The sequence below is a fragment of the Balaenoptera physalus genome (assembly GCF_965194825.1).
Source record: "Balaenoptera physalus genome assembly, chromosome: 3".
Taxonomy (NCBI): Eukaryota; Metazoa; Chordata; class Mammalia; order Artiodactyla; family Balaenopteridae; genus Balaenoptera; species Balaenoptera physalus.
The window spans coordinates 46,823,019-46,830,069 of NC_138890.1; the positions used below are offsets into that span (position 1 = coordinate 46,823,019).

Below are 7,051 nucleotides of genomic sequence, written 5' to 3' on the forward strand. Positions count from 1 at the left end.
TAAATGTTACAACAAAACAAAATACTGTGTAAGCCAAACAAAATGCACCTGGGAACTTTAGTATTTGGCCTGATTTGCAACTACCAGTGGAATGGGTAAGAGACCAGGCTCTGGATGTAGACATATAAAGATCTGAATCACAGTTCTGTCACTTGTTAGCTGAGCAATCTTATTCAAGATTTGTAGCCTCGGGACTTCCCTGGTGGTCCAGTGGTTAAGAATTCGCCTTCCAATGCAGGGGATGCAGGTTCGATCCCTGGTAGGAGAACTAAGATCCCACATGCTGCGGGGCAACTAAGCCTGTGCACCACAACTACTGAGCATGCAGGCCACAACTAGAGAGCCTGCGTGCCACAACTACTGAGCCTGCACACCACATGTAGAGAGAAGCCCGCATGCCGCAACGAGGAGCCCGTGCACCGCAACTAAGACCCGATGCAGCCAAAACTAAAAAAAAAAAAAAGATTTGTAGCCTCTCTGAGCCTCAGTGTTCTCATCTGTAAAATGGGAATAATAGAAGGGGCTACTGTGACGATTAAATGAGGTAATGAGTTTAAAACACCTGGCACAATCATTAGCTCATAATAGGCACCCCATAAATGTAGCTCCTCCAAAGTGCCTCTTAACTTCATGGTGATCGGAGAAAACCTCAAATTCCTCACTGCACTGCAGTCCCTCCACCTCATACTTATTTTTCTGCAAGGTCTGAGTGCTCAGTGCCCATAGAACTCTAACTCAGACACCCAAGGCCCTCAAACATGCGCACACACAGCCTGTACACACCCTGGGGAGGATTTTGAGATGCCATGGCTAGTTACCAAGGAAAGATGTTTAGAAGGCTTCCCTGGGGTACAGCTGCAACCTTCTTGTGTTGGTTAGAAAAGACTCCTGCCCAGAGCAGGGGGCTGGCTAACATGACCTCTTGGGGGCCTTCACACTCTTAGAATTTTTCAACTTGAATTTTGTTAGCTCATGTGCACACACACGCACACTCTCACACACCATCTGCCCAAAGCCTGGACAAGAGGGGCTCCCTTTCCCTTTCCTGGGAAGCTTCTATTCCAGCTCTCACTCCACCTCGTCCTCCTGCAGCCTCGCTGGGAGGGGAGACACTGTCACGACCCCTGAACTTCATTCCCTGTGATTGATGTGCTCAGCAGGGAGCTGCGGGAGAGGGTATAACAGGGTGAGGAGGCTCAAATGACCAAACAGAAGGGGCTAGGACCGTGGTTGGGCCCCCAAAGCAAGGAGCAGCAATAGCTTCATGCACTCGGGGGAATTTACTGGTTCCAAGCACTTGCTTCTCCAGCGTCTCCCTGGAGCCTCCTTCTGCCCCAGAAGGTGACAAGGGTGGGAGGGGCCCCAGATGGGGAAACTGACTGCAGTGTCTTGCCCTGAATCAGTTTATCTGGCCCACTTGAATCTCCAAGGGTCAGGAGCCCTCTGGATCTGGGCATCTCTAGTGGAACATATATGTGGGTGCTGAGTCCCTATCCTAAGTTAAACCCCAACTTATCAACAACGATGTCAGCCAGGACTTGTGACATTCCCCCCATGCCATTTTAGAATTTAGAAGAGACTGAAGCATAGAAAAGCACAGTGACTTACACCCAAGGTCACCAGTAAGTCTCCCAGCCTGCATTTGAACCCAACATTGCGTAACTCCAAAGTGCACGCTCTAACCACATATCATACTGCCTCACGTACTAGGGCCACATTCCAGGCCTGGGTTTCAGTTCCAGAAGTCATTAGAAAATACCATTACTCAATGAGCTGTTCTGCCCTGCTTTTTGTTTAAGAGTCTACGTTTCAAAAAATCCCAATAAACGGTACTTTTAAAAAGGAAAAGAAACAACAAGCAGTCACCATTCCCTCATCACTGAAATAATTCTTTATCATGGAGGTCACATTTTACAGAACATCCATTACTCTACTGCATCGATTCTAAAATGCATGTTTGTGGTTCTTTTAATCTCTGAATTTTGGATGCATTTTAAAGACTGTGAAATTTAAGCTTCCATGAAATACACAATATTATTTGGCTCTAAGAATAATCCTGGTAGGTGAGCATTGCCAAGATTATAATCCCCATTTTACAGATGGGAAAACTGAGGTTCAAAGAAGGTAGGAGACTAGCCTGAGGTCACAGAGCTAGTCAATGCAGATTAGCCCTGTTTCCTGATTCCCAGCACAAGCTGTGTCCAACGTACCCTCCTGGCTTTCAGGCCCTGCGCTCACAGTAACTTGTTCCCATCACCTCCCCCTTCCCCCCCACCTCGGCTACCCACCAGCAGAGGCCTGAGGGAGACCTCAGTTCCCCAACCCAGGGTTCCCCAGCCTCACTCAGAGCTGGAGAATGAACCCAGTGTGGGGACACCTGGGAACAGTCCAACCCCACACAGTAAGTTTTCAGGCCAAAGGATCCCACTTTCAAGAATGCATCCCATGTGGCAGGCAGCATTGTGGAGATCAAAGCTGGGCTTGGGGTGTGAAGTCAGTATTTCTGCCTGGTACCCTCACACACCAGGCAAGCTAGATCTAGGGGCTTCTCACCTAGGGTCCCCATTCTCCGGAACTACTTGCCATGCCCTATTTCTCCTATTTCAAGAGGCCAAATGAAAATCAAATATTGCTTCTAGATAAGATCTCACAGACTAAAACACCACATTTCTCTGCTATGGTTAAACTTACATCAGCTCAGTGGTAATGCCAGGGTTTGTTCCTGCTGACCAGAAAACACTGATTGATTGTGATAGGGCCCCAATTAACATGCAAGGGGAAAAACCAATTAACGACTTATGTAACAGGTACAGCTTGGCAGACAAAAATCTTTCAAAACAAGGAGTGTGACAGGCTAAAGTAATACAAGGGGCAAGCTGACGTGGAAGTGTGAGCTCCTCATTTTCCCAGATGGGACATGTGAGGTTCGGAGAGCTGGAGTGACTTGCTCAAGGTCACACAGCAGGGCTGGAACTGGCACCCGAGGTTTCTGCCCCTCAGGAGAGGCATCTTCCCACCCCACCCTTCTGTGATGAGGTTCGAGAAGGCCAGAGCATCAGGACTCACCGGGGTTGCTGAAGGGGATCAGGATAGGGAAATGGCTTCTCCCTGGCACCTGTGGGCTCCTTCCTGGCCGGCAGCTGCCAAGGCCACGCTGTCTTTCCTCCCCAGGTGTCTGCCGAGGCAGCTAGGCATGGGAGACTCCTGGAAAGCCTGCTCTGGGCAAGGTGGAGGAGGCCTCCCTGAAGAAAGCACCCTCCAGGACGTGGAGTGACCAGGCCTGGGGTCACAGCGTGGCCATAGAGGGCTTCGCTACATCTACCTTGCACAGCTACCTCCTGGCATCTGCCCGGGAGCTCTCCAGATCTCAGGGCTGGTTTTCCTGCTAGCTGCTGGGTGCCTTTAAGAGAAGGACAGAAGTTCATTGGCTGAGCAAGGCTCCCCCTACCTCTTTACCTGAGCAGGTGAGAGCTGCTAGGCTAGGGGCAGACCAGGGAGTAAACAAACTGTGGCAACCAGCTGGCTCGCCCCTCCTCCACAGCCCTGGTCCTGGGCTTCCTTCCCCTCCCCGGCCCCCAACTCCAGGAATTAAATGGGAGGAAAGAAAGGGCAAAACATTCTGCAAAATGCTTAGTACTGTTCAGTTTAGGAAGCTTCATTATTTCACAGTCACCCTAGACCAGAGTTAACAGTACGCCTTCTCTTTCAGATGGAAAAACCGTGCTGGGAGAGGTAAAGGGCTTGTTGAGTTCCTCTGGCTATTCGAAGGGAGGTTGACTAGTGTGAGGACCCAAACCTGAATCCCCGCGTTTGACTCCCCATACCGTGCTCTAGACCACACCGCTGCCTTCTCTGCGAAACCTGTGGCAAGTCACTCACTGCCTCAGTTTCCACATCTGTAAAATGGCACAGTCATGCTTGTGTGTAAGTTCACACTCGCTGTACTGTATATTGTATTACACTCACACTTAGAGCTAGAAAGGACCTTGGAGATTCTCTAAGTCATCTATTCATTTACCAGGAATTCATTCATTCAATAAGGCATCACTATTCAGCAACTGTTTTGTGCCTGCCTGGCCTGCTTTAGGGCCTAGGGATACATCAGTGAACAAGAAAGTCAAGGATCCTACTCCTATTGAGCTTTCATTCTAGAAAGAGGGGAGCTAGACCTAAACAAGTAAACAGATCAGATAGGTAACAGTCCCCTGAAGAAAGGAAATAGGCGATATGACCAAGTAATGGCTGTTGCTATTGTACATTATGTGGTCAGAGGGACTTTCTGAGGAGGTGATATTGAAGGTGAGACTTGAGTAATGACAAGGAACCTATCATTGGAAGAGCTGGATAGAGAGTGTTCCAGACACAGGGAACTACAAGTGCAAAGGCCCTGAGTAGGTGTGTTTGGAGAACAGAAAGAAAACTGCTGTGGCGAGAGTAAAGTCCAATCCCTGCCCCCCTTTTTTAATAGATAAGGAAATGATTCAGAGGGATGACTTGACTTGCCCCAAAGCCCCTCCTGCAAATATCTCCTTCCTCTCTCTATCCTCATGTATCAGGGAGGGGAACTGAAGCCTGGAGCTTACCAGCATACGTGGGTTACCAACCCAACAATCATCTCACCAGCCTACACTGCTATAACCTCCTGTTTCTCCATTCTCTGGACACTTAAAAGGGCAAAAACTATGATTTTAAGAGTTGATCACACTGAAGAACAAAATCCTGACCAACAGAATACAGTATTAAAAATTCCAGCAGTAATGCAAACTGCCACACAGTTATATGGGGTCAGCACAGACCCTTCCTGCTGAGGTCCTCTCCTGTTTCACTTTCAGAATTTTTCACTCTGATGTTTATAAAGGGCTGCCGGTTTTCAGTCATCGTATTGTTAGCGGCAGCATTGGAATTGTTATTGTAGGACTGTCGGCTAGGTAGCGTGGGATGAAGCAAGTGAGTCCTGCTGCTGCTGGTGTTGAAAACCAGGACTTGGCTCCACAGAAAGGAGATACATATGAAGGAGGAAAGGGGTTAACTGAAAATCTTATAATTCTGGGTTTAAAATGGAAGTTTCAGTGTGAATTTTTGATGCAGCTGATCTGAAAACAGACACATATTCCCTAGCTCTGCCTACTGTTTTCAGGTCTAGAAACAATGAGCGACACTTTAGAAAGCAACTTCATTGTCCAGACTGTAGTCTCTAAATACTATTTCACACTAAAAGGAACCAGGCTCCTCAATAAACAAACAAACAAATGAATAGCTGATACCAGCTTTAGGACAGAAAATGCACAATATGTACTTAGACTATCTTTTAATGCCAAAAATCAAGGAAGCTAGTTATGGCAAAGAGACTCAGCAGGCAACCGAAGAGTCTCGCATTGGCCAAAGTCAGGACAATTTGCGCATCACTAAAGAAAATAACTGCAATTAGTTGAAAAACATCAAATATATTCTAATCCACGCGTCCACAAGGATATTTTAAAAATAAACAAAAAACCTCAGTGATCATCTTCAGAAGATATTAAGAAATCAATTCATTATTTTTAAAACTAGTAAATAAAGGGAAACAATTAAGCACTTGTTCTGTCTTTCCTGTAAGAACTGTGCCTCAGCCTCAGGCAACCAAATAGTAAAGGAGAGGAAGCTGCTCTTTACATAAGCATTCCAACAAATAAAATGAAAAAGGAAGGAAGAAGGATTGACTTGGGATATCATCACTTGTTATGAATTAGTTGATCTAACTGAAAATATTACAAAAACAGAAGCAACTTGACATAATGGGCCTTTTGATGGACTCAAGACCACCTCCTATGAAGAAATCATGCCTCCAAAATCAAGCAGGAGTCTGATCAAGACTTTAGACGCAGGGGTTGACAAACTTTCTCTCTGAAGGGCCAGGTAACAAATATTTTAAACTTTACAGGTTATATAGCTCTAGTCTCTGTTGCAACTATTTATTCAGCTCTGCTGTTGAATAGTACAAATACCAGGCATAGACAATAACTAAACAAATGGGCATGGCTGTGTTCCAACAAAACTTTGTTTACAAAAAAAGAGCAGGGGCTAGATTTGACCCATGGGCTATAGTTTGTTAACCCCTGTTCTTGACCTCACTACCAGCTTACAGGAAATACAGGGACTGCGAAACACATGAAATGACACCCCAGGGATGCATTTAGCAAAAGCTAAACTAGGAAGAAGTCTAACAGGAAAATCAATCTGATTTCTTTAACAAATAAATGTCAAGATACTAAAAAAGAGAGACAGATTTAACATATAGATTAAAAGAAACTTAGCAAATATTAACCAAACGCAACGCATGGGACCTTGGGATTTCCCCGGTGGTACAGTGGTTAAGACTCTGCACTTCCACTGCAGGGGGCGCGGGTTCGATCCCTGGTCGGGAAACTAAGATCCCACATGCCACACAGTGTGGTCAAAAAATAAAAAAATAATAATAAAAATGTATGGACCTTGTTTGAATCCCAATTCAAACAAATATAAAAAAAATAGTGTAATTGGAGAAATGTGAACAGTGACTCAAATATTTGATAATATTAAGGAATTGTTGACATTTGGTGCTGTTTGATGATGTATTGTGGTTGTGTTTAAAAAGGGGAGGTCTTATCTTTTAGAGATGTTGCTGAAACATTTACAGATGAAATGGTATGATATTTGGGATTCAGTTAAAAATAATGGGTGGTAGAATATAAAGGGAACAAAATTGATAAGGAGTTATTAATTGTTGAAGGTGGATGATAGGTACAGTAGAAGTTCATTATACTATTCTTTCTACTATTATGTAAATACTTGAAAATTTCCACTATGAAAAGTTAAAATATATTTATGCCACTTCACACTCAGCCAACTGACAAAATTTTAAAGATCTGACAAACTTCAGTTTTGGAAGGATATGGGGAAAGGGTAGCTCTTACAGATGGTGGGAATGTAAATTCCTACAACAACTTTTGAGAGGGATTTGTGTACACCCCATGACCCAAAAACTCCACATCTGGATATACACTAAGTGATACTTTAGTCCATTAAGAGACAT

The 7,051-nt window shown here is 45.0% G+C and overlaps 1 protein-coding gene across 1 annotated transcript in view; it reads right to left on the reverse strand.

Moving 5' to 3' along the window:
* The window catches only part of LARP1 (La ribonucleoprotein 1, translational regulator), an 88,410-nt gene extending 85,241 nt beyond the window's left edge, over window positions 1–3,169 (reverse strand). Inside the window, exon 1 of the mRNA XM_082453903.1 lies at window positions 3,067–3,169. The gene's annotated coding sequence lies outside the window, so the exon portion shown is untranslated. The remainder of the gene's footprint in view (window positions 1–3,066) is intronic.
* Window positions 3,170–7,051: the final 3,882 nt, after the last annotated feature.